Source organism: Tachypleus tridentatus, chromosome 2, assembly GCF_004210375.1.
Source record: "Tachypleus tridentatus isolate NWPU-2018 chromosome 2, ASM421037v1, whole genome shotgun sequence".
Lineage (NCBI taxonomy): Eukaryota > Metazoa > Arthropoda > Merostomata > Xiphosura > Limulidae > Tachypleus > Tachypleus tridentatus.
The window spans coordinates 105470493-105482723 of NC_134826.1; the positions used below are offsets into that span (position 1 = coordinate 105470493).

The following is a 12231-nucleotide window of genomic DNA, read 5'->3' on the forward strand; positions in this document are numbered from 1 at the left end:
AAGCTTGTATTCATGTCAGGAAGTAGTGTTAGGATGTGACTTGTAAGTGAAAATTTAGTAGAAAATTGTAAAAACTGAAGAGTTAAAATTGAACTAAAGTACAAGTTCAACTACTGTATTATTTTATGAAACAGGATGCACAAAATAATGAAATTAATCAAGAAACACCACTAGTGCCACCTTAATAAGCCATGCCATCAATTATAACAACAAACTAACAGAACTATGTTTGTCTTGAGAATGCATCAGTTATCTTCTTGATCTACTGGCTGTCACACAAATAAAATTTTGTTAAATGGATTACAACTGTTTATTAAACACAAGTACAGAGGACGTCAATCTATCAAAGTATAAGTAAAGTACAATTTTCACTGAATATATCAGGCTTATTATGAGGATTTAATCAGGCATCACAGTAGGTGCCTTTGACTTTATTGATAAATTTAAACAATAAATAAGTAGCATAAATTCACTTGTTTCAAAATAATTATATATATTAACAAATATGTGCCACATTGTTGGTTATCACTTGTATCCAGAGCTTTAAAGAATTGTCTTTTTCTTCAAAGTTTACACAGGTTGGTTCAGTTGCTTTAGAATTTACTTTGAAAAGACAAACTATTTTTTCTTCTCTGTAATTACAATGCAATCTGTGATGATTTCACCTTAAAAAGCCCTATTATCTATTCTTTATGGCTAAACTCACAATCATGTAGTCTACATCTATCTATATTGAACTAAATTTTCATTGCCTATTTATACTCCAGCAAAGGTCTAAAAATTATATGCACAACATATATAATGTGCCATATCACATCAGATCTGTTGAAGGGGGAAAAGTCGTAAAAGCCAAAAACCTATTTATCCAGATAGAAGAGTTTCATTACTGTCTGACCATTATGATTACATGAGATCTTTATAAGTGTAGTGAGTGTTGGTGTAATAAGTTTTAAGAAATGACATAGTGTGGGATTACCTAGCTAAATACATGAAATTTATCATGAAAGTAAAAATATTTATTCAAACTATTATGGGATGCCATATCATCATCAGTTAATTGAGTATTATTGTATCACTAGCATACAGCCCATAAAGAGTGGCTCACAATGGAACTTACTGATGTTTTACTGCATCGACTGCACTTTTCTGCCTCTTTGTTAGTCAAGCTTGATTTCACAAAATTTATTTTAGTTATATGTGAAATGTGTGGTTAGGGTATACAATAGGGTGAGGGTGGTAGTATTTGTGTGTTTTCTTATTGCAAAGCCACATTGGGCTATCTACTGAGCTCAACGAGGGGAATCAAACCCCTAATTTTAGCATTGTAAATCCGTAGACATACTGCTGTACTAGCGGGGGGCTTGTAGTACTTGCCCTATCACTTTTAACAGCTATATACTAATGATGCAACAATACTCAAATAGAACAATGAGAAAATCTTGAAGGGTTCTAGTAACATGACACAATAGTATAACAATCACCAATTCATAACTATTTAACTACAGAATGTATGATTCATAAACAACTTCTGATAAACTAAATTTATACCTGTTACATTAAATGTAAACTACAACAGTCATGTATATTTAACAACCGTTTTGTCAATGGTAGGTCTAATGGCTTTAAAAACTAAATAAATCATATTCTCTAGTGTGTGCAGTTAAACTAGAAAGTCACTGTAATAAGTTCTTCATTAAGTTAAGCAAGCCCAGATCTGTTTCTCAAAGCTACTGCAAGGCATAGTGCTATTTCAAACATCTTTACTGCAGGAATATAGAAACACAACTGCCAGTACAGGCAGATACTGCAACAAGATTTGCACTGAGGAGTCCTAATAACAGTAGCATTACTGTTAAGTACTCTATGTTTGCAGGAAAATTCCAAATTCTACTCTTTAAATACAAAGTTTACTGTGATGTGTGCTTCAAAAGCACTAAGCATTATGAAGACAATGATGGTTGCAACAATGTATCATCTTATATGAGCAGTATTCAGTAGTATTTGGTATTAACAGTGAAAACAGCCTTAAATGACAACTCAAAAAGTATTTGTAACATAAAAAGGACTTCTACCACACCACAGTTTAATGTAATCAGATGGTTTTATCTGTCAGTTTTGTTTGTTCATGTTATTTGGTTGGTTGGTTGATTTAGCATTTTATGGCACAAAGCAGCTGGGCTATCTGTGCCAAACATCCAGTAAAAAGTTAAAATTAAATTAAAATTAGGAAATTTATAAAAGGAATTTAAGGTAAAATAAAACAAAGCATAAAGCCTCTGTTTACATCTAGTTTTCAGCATTAAGAGAAAAACTACAGTAATATAAGTGGTAGAGGACTTTTTGTAGCATAATTGTATTATCTGAACTCGCCTGAAGGCTAACAGGTAAGTACAAAAACCACCATCAGTCACCTGAAGTTGGTTTTTTCAGTCCTGGTTCTGAGTTATTTCATATTATGGCCATTTTCAAAAAGTAAAATAAATTTTAAAACACTTGTAGCAAAATTTTAATAATAAATTGCCAGGATGTCTAACAGGTAATTTGAAAAGCAGCGTTATTCACCTGAAGTTGGCCTTTCCAGTCCTGGTTTTAGAGTTATTTGACTTTACAGCAATTTTCTAATTTCAAATCAAACTAGATGGACTGTGATTCTTAAAAGGGAATCTCATTAAAAAAGGTCTAATGTATAAATTAAAAAACTTAAATAGTATTAAAAAGATTGATGGTTTTAAAAAAAAAAAAAATTTCCAAGGTGGACAGTGTCACCATCACCAAAACCACATCTAACATTATGGACAAACCTTTGACAGAATATGGTGAAAACAGCACTGTCATTGAGAGTCATAATGATGTCAAGAAAATAAAATGTGGTTCACTGTGACCTGAGTGTTACACAGACTACACACTGGTGCATCAGTTACAGATAAAAGAAAATGATGAGTTAAAAAACTGTGACCAATGCGCAGTCTAGTTAGAACAACTTCCTTTTTCCAATCCTTATGGAAGCAAGACAGCCAAAGTCCAATAGAGGGTTTTATTTGGAAAAGCTTGTTGTCATGTTGCTCATTCCAAGTCAACTGCCAATTGGCACAGGGCTGAGGCCTTGAATACAGTGACCATAGTCCATAGTATGGAACTGGCACAGTGGTGATAGTGCCAGAGCAGATAGATTTAGCTGTGGTGTCAGCAAGCTCGTTTTCACAAATACCAATGTGGCCTGGTATCCAGAAAAACTGGATAGAAGTAGATGGTAAAGATAATTGGGCCAGTCGGTTTTGAACATCAGTGAGAATAGGGTGTAAAGTAATGTGAAGCAATTCCAGGGCCAGTAGAGAACTAAACAAGTCAGTATAAATAGTGCAGTTTGAATACAGCTTAGCTTCTATGTGATCCAGGGCAAGAGAAATGTCATACAGTTCAGCAGTGAACACGAAAGCTGCAGAGGGGATTCTGCGTGCAACCACCAAACCATGGCAGAGCCCACACAGTCACCTGATTTTGAACCATCTGTATCAATAGGAGTGGAAGGATGGTTTGAAAGATGATTAGCAAATAGCAGACAGTATTTGCAATCAGGAATATCTACTTTTCTCAGATGACTTAAAGATAGGTCACATTTGCAGACTGTAATAAGCCATGGTGGGATGGGCCAACCAGTGGATACAGCAATGTTATCCAAAAACAGACCCAATTCATCCAACTGCATCTGGATATGAAGGCCAAAAGGAGCAATGGCAGATCATCTATTCTGAAAAAATATGTCCCACCGAGGAAGGAAAACACAATCCCAGGTGGGATGCTTTGGTAAGGAACAAAGTTTTGAAGCATATAGTAAAGACAGTTGTAAACATTGGAGGTGCAAAGAAGATTCATGAGACTATGTATAAGCTCTAAGCTAAAGATATATTGTGCTCTTATTTGGTTGAAACTTGATTAAGGATCACTGGAATATGGGTCTGCCAAATAAGAGCACAATATATCTTTCTGCATCGATCAGTTCAGGTGGTGGAAGAGAGGACACAGAGAATTTTCAGTGCTTTTGTACATTTGACTTGTAACTGCTTAATGTGTGGTGTAAAGGTCAGCTTATGTCAAAGATAAGCCCCAAGAACTTTGTCTCAGGGACCACAGGCAGCACAACTTTCCCTATACATAGTTTAAGATCAGGGTGAATGCCCCGTCAGTGGCAAAAGTGCATGCAAACAGTTTTAGAGAGAGAGAGAAGTTAAAGCCATTTGCTGTGGTCCACTTCAGTAAACAACTGAGGGCAGGCTGTAGCTGCTACTCAATATACCTCATGTTCGACGACTGACAGGAAGTGTGAAAGTCATCGACATACAGGCCATTTGCAACAGTAAGAGGGAGTTGTTCAGTGATGGCATTAATCTTTATACTGAAAAGTGTGACACTCAAAACACAGCCCTGAGGGACTCCAAGCTCTTGTGGAAAAAAACAGGAAAGTGCTGAACCCACACGAACTTTTAATAAAAATGGGCAAATGGCCATGTAACCCATACATATGGTGGTCTCGCAAAATGCCATAAACTCCAAGTTGTGTAATAAGCCTTCTCAATGTCAAAAAATACTGATACAAGATGATGTTGTTTGAGAAAAGATTCTCTGATGGACATTTCAAGTCGAATCAGATGGTCCATGGTGGAGCGTTGTCATCGGAATCCACACTGAGTGGGTAAGAGGAGGTTGTTTGATTTGAGGAAACAGTTGAGATGAGCATTAACCATCCTCTCTAAGGTCTTAGAAAGACAGCTTGTCAAAGCAATTGGACGGAAGTTTGAAGGAATCTTGGGATCCTTCCCAGGCTAAGAGAAAGGTAGGGCAGTAGCCTGGTGACAAGCATCAGGAAAGACATTCTCCTGCCAGATTCGGTTAAAAACAAGCAGAAGAAAGATGGCACAACATTTCATAGTGTACATCACCAGGTCCAACTGATGTACTGCCAGTTTATGTTCCACCAGTATAAAGGGACAATTATAGCCAGAGAGACAATTAGCTTGAAAGGTTATCACTTTGCCTGAGTCTTGATGGCTAAGAAGGTGGAGGAAGAAGCAGAAGTGCTAGATACCTGGCAAAAGCTTTCACCTAGAGTATCAGCGATGCTCCGGGTATCAGCTAAATCCTGGCCAACACAGAGCAAAATCAAGAGGGGGACAAAATTATACTGCCCACTCACCTTTCGAATCTTGTCCTATGTGACTTTGGAGCTGATGGTAGAAAATATGCTGGTTGTGAACTTAATCCAAGATTCCTTCTGGCTTTGATGTCATACTCACCGAGCAGATGCACAGGCCTGCTGGAAAGTGATGTGGTTTGATACTGTGGGACATCTACAGAAAATATCCCAGACCACTTTTTGAGCCTTCCATGCCACGTGGTAGGCAGAATTCCAACATGGACAAGGATATCATGGAAAATGTGTCGAGGTTTTAGGAATACACTGAGCAGCTGACTGTATAATAGTTAGTTACCACTAACACAGTTGTCTATTGATGGCTGACAGACAATGGCAGGATCACATTCTGCAAGAGCAGTGAAAGAGGGCCAGTTTGCTTGATCCAGCTTCCACCTGGGCATGTGGGTCGAATGGTGCTGACCACAGCCAATCTCTCTCAAAATTATAGGAAAATGATCACTGCCTTGTGGATTATTGTCAACACTCCAAAAAAAATGGGAGAATAGTGAAGGGGAGCCAATTGAGAGGTCAATAGCAGTAAAGGACTGATTAGGTGCATAAAAATAAGTAGAAGAACCAGTATTGAAAGAAAAAGGTTGTGATCAGAAAGCATATGCTCTATCAACATGAGGGGATGATGTCCATTAAAGTCCCCCAGGATTAAAAAGGAAGACGGCAACTGTTCAATGAGAGCATCATGGTCTGATTGATCATAGGTCACTCCAGGTGACAGGTAGAGAGAAGAAATAGTAATGATACGACCCAAGAAAACATGGATGGCTACAGCTTCCAAGGGTGTGTTGAGTGGCAAAGACAGGGTGGGCAAATGCTGATCAACCAACAATGCCACCCCTCTATGCTTTCGTCTATCACACAGCTTGTCATTTCTGTACAAAGAAAACTGCTGAAAGATAACTGTATCAGCAGGTTTCAGAAATGTTTCCTGTGAGGAGAGGCATACAGGATGGAAGGAAGCAATCAGTGTTTTGATGTCATCCAGATTATAACGTAAACCTCAACAGTTCCATTGTATGAAGGTGGCCAATTTTATTTATGTGTAGGTAAATTGGGTGGAGAACCCTTCTTGTCTTTTTTCTTTATTCGAGGGAGGTCAATTGACCTTCATGGATCCTGCCCTAGGTTGACTGGACAGGTCTTTGCTGTTGAAAGAGGATTCCAGTGACTGAGGACATTAACAAATGATCATTTTGCATTGTGAGGTGGGAGGAAACGATGTACCCAAGGAGACACCTGTAACCAAAACCAAAGGAAAGGAATCTTGGGATTTGTTGGAATGTATGGAAGGGACAGAGATGGATGTTGAAGTTGATTCATCAACCTTTTTAACCATGGAGGTCAAAAGACTTTTCATTTGTTTTGTAAACGATTCTTTTGGAGGTACAGAGAGATCCATCTGCATTCCTACTGTAGTAGTGGAACAGAATGCAGCAGGCATATGTCTGAGATGAAGTGGTGGACAGCAACTTTTGAGTTTCAGGGTAAGTTATGTTTTGAATCATCTTCAAGTGCTGCACCTCTTTTTCTTCCAACCATTTAGAGCAAGAACAAAGGTAGGATGACTGAGAGCCATTGCAACTGATGCAATGAGGGTCCATTTCACACTCACAGGCATCATGGTCCTTGCCACCTCAAAGAGCACACGTCAAGGAACCACGATATGATGTCTGAGTGACCAAACTGCTGACACTGGAAGCATCAGAGAGGATTTGGAATGTATGGCCATACTCTGCAATTAAAATAACCTGCCTTGATGGTGGCAGGTGGACATGGTGATGTACATGTGAGAATGAGGACATTGGTTGGCATCATAATTCCATCTTTGCGAGTGGATATACATATCACTGCAGAAACTCCTTGGGTGGAGAAACCAGTAAGAATCTCTGACTCTGGGATGTTCTTCAAATTCCTCTCAACAATAACTCCTCATGATGAATTCAAAGTAGCATGAGGTGTAACCTCAATAGGTATATCCCCAATTGCCTTTGAATGCAAGATGAGTTCACTGTGCTGAGACATGGATGTTTTCACCAATATGTCACTAGATCGAAGCTTCTTTACTGACTTTGGAGAGGTAACAAGTCTCTCTAGTCCCCTCTGAATAAAAAAGGGAGACATTTGCCCTAACGGTTTGTCTGAAAGTGAATGCAGTAAAAGAAAATGAGGTACAACAGGTGGTACACATGGTGAGGATTCCTGCTCAGAATCTTCAAGGCATGGCCATTTAACTATAGGCTGTTTTTTCAGTATTTTATTAAGATTTTTAATTGGAGTATCCATGATAAAGAAAGGGAAATTTCAGTGCCCACTGACCCCACCCACCATGGAGCCCTATGAGGGGACACACTACAATGTCAAACAAGGACATTGCAGCAATGCCAGGGTTTTGTGAGCACTATACCCAAACACCAGCATCAGATACAATACTCACAACACCTGATGAGAACATCCAACACTGGTACTTGGTTGACCCTAGCCTGAGTGGACCAGCTAAATGACCCAGGAATTCAAGGCCAAAGTGGTGTGTTAGGGTTGGACCCCTCAACCACCAGGACCCTCACCTCCCCTTCACGGGTTGCCATGCACGGTAAACACGTGGGTGGATGTTTAGATCTCAGAGGAGTTAAACTGAAAGAACAGAACCTTTCCTGGGAGGTCCCCTCATTATGTACAGGAATCCACACTGAGGGGATATGTTATTCATGGTAAGGACACTGAATCTAGTAAGCCTAGTGCCTACTCTCTTAATATAGATCTACACCTAATGTAGCAATTCTGTAAAGTGTTTACTAAGTATATATTAATATAAATCTGTTGGACCTAGATAGAGCCACATAAGATCTGATTTTTCAGACAGATAGAGGTATATATCAATATAATTATAATATGTGTCATAAACTTAATAAATTAGTCAAGTTTTAATATCAGGGGTGTAAAATAAACAACAACCAAAAATGAATACGTAGACCCACAAGTGATAGTAATGTTTGAACGTTCACATGTTGTTTTAGTGGTATATCAGTGCAATCTGTGAATGTTAAGGTTTGTTTAGTTTTAGTTTGTTGTTTTCAATACAGGTGTGATAAGTTATCTCATGTTAATACACTTTTTAAGTTAGTAGTACCATACTAGTATTAAGGTTACACACATTAATAAACCATCACATAAAAATGATTAAACCCATTATGCATATTCACATTTTTTGTAACCCACATGCTATTGCTGCTATGAATAGCTTGCTAAAGAGAGGACAAGGTAATTTAAGCTCTCCCCAAAAAAATCACTGTAATTTTTACTTAAGATTATTGTTAGGGTTTTTTGTTATTTCTTTCATCAACCCACAACTGCTAACTTTGGTAAATATAGGCCTAGATTTACTTCAGCAAAAGCCACAAAGAAGCTGTTTGAGGATTTCTTGACTTGGTTTGTTGTTGATATGAACCTTTCATGACAATTGAAAAGTCAAAATTCAGTTACTTCTTTGCAAAGAATTTCCCATTGCAAGGTACCTTCAGATGTATCCTCAAAAAATACACTTAACAAAGTAATCAAAGTAAAAATCACCTGTCATTGAAGAACTGGAACAACTAAAATATTGTTGTTGGATGGGTGGAGTGACAAATATATTGGTACACTATTACATTATGTAGGTCTGTTTATTTGTTATAACAGTAGTGACTTGAGATAAGAATTGGGAAAATATTTCACCAACATTAAGGACAAGCAGTATTTTTGGCATTCATGATGTGGTACTAGTAAAGAAGACAAGTAGAACTATGAAGTCCCAGTGAAACAACTGCAGTGCAAATACATTATATTTTTTCCCTATAATTGATGGTATCCCAAAAGTATCCAATCTGAAGGAACTTTTGAAAAAGTGTTAGGAGTTTTTTATGTTTTTCATTATAAAGGGCAATTGTTGCAGGAAGTAGTTCGAAAATTCTTGTCTAACTTTCAAAACAAGCATAGGATAGGTAAGAGGAAAGCCTCACAGTTAAGTACCTGGATGAAGTTATAAGTGTATATGGAATTTTTGATAGTCCTAAGAACTGACTTTCCAGACCAAATATAACATGAAATAAATCATATAATCCATAATAACTGTTTATTATATGTATATTATACAAAAGTATATACACATATGACTACACATAATGGGATATAGATTTACAATTCTTGTCTTTCCATCTTTGCAATTTCTTCATTAAAATTTTTAATTTGAAAGACTTTTATCATTGGATTGAAACTGATTTTGTGAAATCAGTCATATTGCCTCGTATTTTGTCCTCTTCAATAAGATCAGCAGCAGTCTCAACTAAGGATGCTATATTTTTTTCAAATCTTTTGCATTTAGCCTTAGGTTTTGCAATATCTTTAAGGATAAGTTTCTTTTTCTTGTCTTTCATTAATCTTAGCCAACTTCCTCTGATGGTCAAGGTATTGGTTATATTTCTGTCTACCACTATGAGTAGCAGTGAGCAGTTCCTTTGACAAAGGAACCTCCAGATTGATTGTATGTAATCATAGATTAACTGCTGACCAACAAGTGAAACATCATTCATGTTTCAAAGGGTTAATCCTTCATTCACAGAAAAGCCCTTTTCAATACTTGCTTGGCCAAGATAATGTATCAAAATGAGAACTTGTAATCCATATCTTGGTCCACGTGTTTGAACAAAAAGCAGTTCAGCCTATTAGTTTTAAGGTCAAAATCACTGAAGGTGCAGGAATTTGGCTTCACAACCTGAGACAAAAACAAGTCACACTGTCTGATTAAATGATCACATCCAGAGATGTTTCAAATTCACAAGTGAAAATGAGTCTTACTATTCATTGCACCCGAGGCCAGTTTAGAGAAAGAAAGATGAAATTATTCCAATGGACATTTTACTAGTAATTTCTCAATTACACAGATCAAAACAGAAAAACACACTACAAACAATCTTGGAGTTGCCTTTTTTGTGGCAATCAATACTTTCATATTTTCTGTTTCACAAAACCAATACTGACATGCTTAGCCTATATGATGTTTTCAGCATTACTTAAGTACATTTTCAACAACTTAAATGCAGCATGTATTTTGGATAGCATTTGAAATTATGAGAAGATAGTGGATCCTCTTCCATGAACAATTTAATAAGTCTATATTTATCAAACAGAATGGCTATGCACACCTCAACTGGATAGTGGAGCATCAAGCCTGAACCAGTATTATGAGTAAGTTCCTGCATAGGCTGGAACCACTCCTACTGAAATCTGGGGAAAACATCCAGCAACCTAAGTAGAAGAACTTCAAACTTGCCTTTTTTCCCAAAAGTGGAGGAATTCACTCTAACACTCTGGAAGGAAAGCCTATGTTCACCATCCCAGTGACTGGAAAGCAGTTGTGGTAGGGACTACCTAGCTCCAATAGTAGAATTTGGGAGATAATGTGCACTAGGGAGTTCTGTTGCAACATGTATAAAGTATATTGAATTAGTGACTGATAGGACAGAATTGGTTTAATAAAAACACACTAGTCTGAGCAAAACTTGCCAGAGAGTAGGATCCTATGAAAACAAGTTAAAGAATTCTGAAAAGTAGTAATGAAAAGACTAATCCCTCTGCATACTCTACCAGAAATGTTTAAGGTAGCTACAAGGGGGTTGGGAAAAAATCCTCTGATGAAGAGACTGCCATATCAGGCAAATAATGCATGTTAAAATTATTGGATCCACATAAAGTTTGTACAAGTAAACTCCAGCAAGCAAAAATGACCAGGCCACTAAATCTAATTAGATCTGACTTGCAGAAAATCCTTGCTTTTAAAGAGAGCACAGAAGAAAAGTCATTGTCTAGCACCTCTAAAGGCATTAGAGCAGACAACAAAACCCTCACTGAACACGACCACGATTGAAATCTGACTGGACAAAGAAATAAGAAATAGTGATTAGATGTGAAAAGGACTTCAGCCCCTTTCCTGATTTTCAATGTGTTAGGGAACAAGAACTGGTCTGAGGATGCACAGAAAATGACAAAATAGCCTGTGGACAAATATTGCAAATCACTCTGAATGGTGATGTTAGTAGGTCAGCAGCCACAAAAGTAAAGAGGATACATGACATACAAGAGTCAGGACACAAACAGATGTCAAGAGAGACCATGTACTGTAGTCTTAATATACCTGTTAGGTAGCTGGAATGTTCACTTGGGACCTAGGACACAAAGCTACTTGTAGAATATGAAAAGTACTGAGGACTCAAAAGTTATGTTATCATGATAACTGAATGGTGGTCAATAAGGCCACCTTAAACAGAAAAACTGTAAAAGATGCAAAAACCTTTGCCAAAGAGCCAGGCCAAAAATGAGTTATGGTTGGTACTTCTGCTCAAAATAGGTTCAACCTCCTCTCAATACCTCATTGCTGATATGAGCATCATTTCTGTTGACAAATGTTGATCTTGGTGGTGTTGATCCATGATTAAGATTACCACATGTCCAGAATTATTTGAGCCATATTCTCACAGACCCTGAATGTATACAATAATAACCAAACACTGCCAGTTATCCAACCAAGCAGCAGAATCTATTTTGGGTAACAATGTACCATGAGGCTGATGTCAGGGATTGGGACCCATGAACAGGGGTAGAACTATGACCCCTGTAGGAGCCAATGAAATTCTAGACTTCAGCAACATCAAGGAGAAATGAAAGGTAGAAGCCAAAAACTGAACCAACAAGCACACTAACAAGGAATCCATCTCCTTAGCAATGAAGTTGGTGATCATGAGGGTCTTCCAATAAGTGAAGTAAAAGGGAAACAAAATGGTGGATTTTAGAGTGGGAAGACTGTAGACTTACCCCATCTCATCTGGGGACATAGATTTACTCAGGTTAATTATAAACTCTGCCACAGAACCACAAAAATTGACAAGTTGGAAAATGCATCCATTTGGTGGTGGTAGGCTAAAATTACAAAGTTCCAGAAATGTGTCAGATAAGGCACAACTGTCCTTTCATGTAACTGAGAAGTAAACCTTTCA

The 12231-nt window shown here is 37.6% G+C and overlaps 1 protein-coding gene across 9 annotated transcripts in view; it reads right to left on the reverse strand.

The window, feature by feature from the left end:
* pelo (pelota mRNA surveillance and ribosome rescue factor) overlaps nt 1-12231 on the reverse strand; it is a 49101-nt gene that overhangs the window by 12897 nt on the left and 23973 nt on the right. The gene's annotated exons all lie outside the window — the stretch shown is intronic.